At 53.7% G+C, this 1,219-nt stretch overlaps 1 pseudogene; it reads right to left on the bottom strand.

The window, feature by feature from the left end:
- Window positions 1-274: 274 nt before the first annotated feature.
- LOC128406085 (E3 ubiquitin-protein ligase RNF183-like) lies at window positions 275-864 on the bottom strand (annotated as a pseudogene).
- Window positions 865-1,219: the final 355 nt, after the last annotated feature.

The following is a 1,219-nucleotide window of genomic DNA, read 5'->3' as shown; positions in this document are numbered from 1 at the left end:
ATCCTGGGACCCAGTGGCAGTCCAAACCGTTTTGCTGTCTGGGGCGAAAGACAAGATGGCAGTCTCTCTCTTGTTCTATAGGCAGAATCTGACCAGGCTTTGAATCTTAAATCATAACTGGGCAATGTCTTCCAGCACACTTGAGCTGACTTGGAGAACTCAAGGCAGGCTGTGTGACACACACAAGCTAGTCCTCCCAACACTTTGCTGCTGCTCGCCAACCACCTCTACCCTGCCCTCAGCATCTTCCGCCTGAGGAGGCTGCTGGTCCCTCTCACCCCCAGCCCCCAAAGAGCTGCCTCGTCCAAAAGATGGAGAAGATGAGTAGTAAAGTCATGCTTAAGATGAGAGCCATCAGGTAGGTGAAAATCTGGAGCTGGGGGTTGCAGGCACACGCCCACATTGGGGAGCGGTGGTGGTTGGGCATGATTGTGGTGGCAGTGGTAGCACTAGCCGGGCGGCTTGGCTCACAGTAGCTCTCAATGCTTGGATCTCTCACTGGGCCCAGGTCCAGGGTGTAAACCCTGGGCTGGCAGAGGAAGTACCTGCTCTTGCGCTGCTCCTTCAAGCACAGCTGCCAACCCTACAGGATGATGTGGTTGGGCTCCAGGCACAGCAGGCGCAGGAGGGCTTCATTGGTGGGCAGCTCAGTGACAGGCTGGTCGGAGGGGAGGACAGTAGGGTGGCAGCAGAGTGAGCACTGCAAGCGGTTCTGGGCTGGGGACACCAAGCTGAGAAGAGCCAGGCACTTGATGCAGAAGGAATATTGGCACTAAAGGACCTTGGGGTGCAAAAAGTGTTGTCGTAAGGGTTTCAGCAGATGGGGCATTCAGCCTCCAGCCCCTGGACCTGCTTCTCAGCCATGGGGAAACCCAGTCAACAGCACAGCCTTCTTTGCTACCTAGGAGACTAAAAAACAAGGGCAGGTGGAAACCCAATGACAGTAATCATACAGCAGCATCAATGCAGTGGAACCTTTGGCCCACGAGAGGGAACGTTTGGCTTGCCATAGGGCCGTATTTACTGAGGCTGATGGGAGTTGTAGTTCTTCAACATTGGTGGGGGTGGGAGACAAGTTTCCCAACATCTGGTTTTTACAGCATCAGCAAATGCAAAGAGAGAGGTCCTCCACCCAAGGGAGTTTGCAGTATGAAGTTTAAGAGTGGAAGTAAGCCCTTCTCTTGCAAAGCAATTGATAAGGCAAGGGTGGGAAGATAAA

The sequence above is a fragment of the Podarcis raffonei genome, chromosome W, assembly GCF_027172205.1.
Source record: "Podarcis raffonei isolate rPodRaf1 chromosome W, rPodRaf1.pri, whole genome shotgun sequence".
NCBI lineage: Eukaryota > Metazoa > Chordata > Lepidosauria > Squamata > Lacertidae > Podarcis > Podarcis raffonei.
The sequence above is the reverse complement of the archived record's forward strand: the minus strand, read 5'-3'. Positions and strand labels throughout refer to the sequence as shown.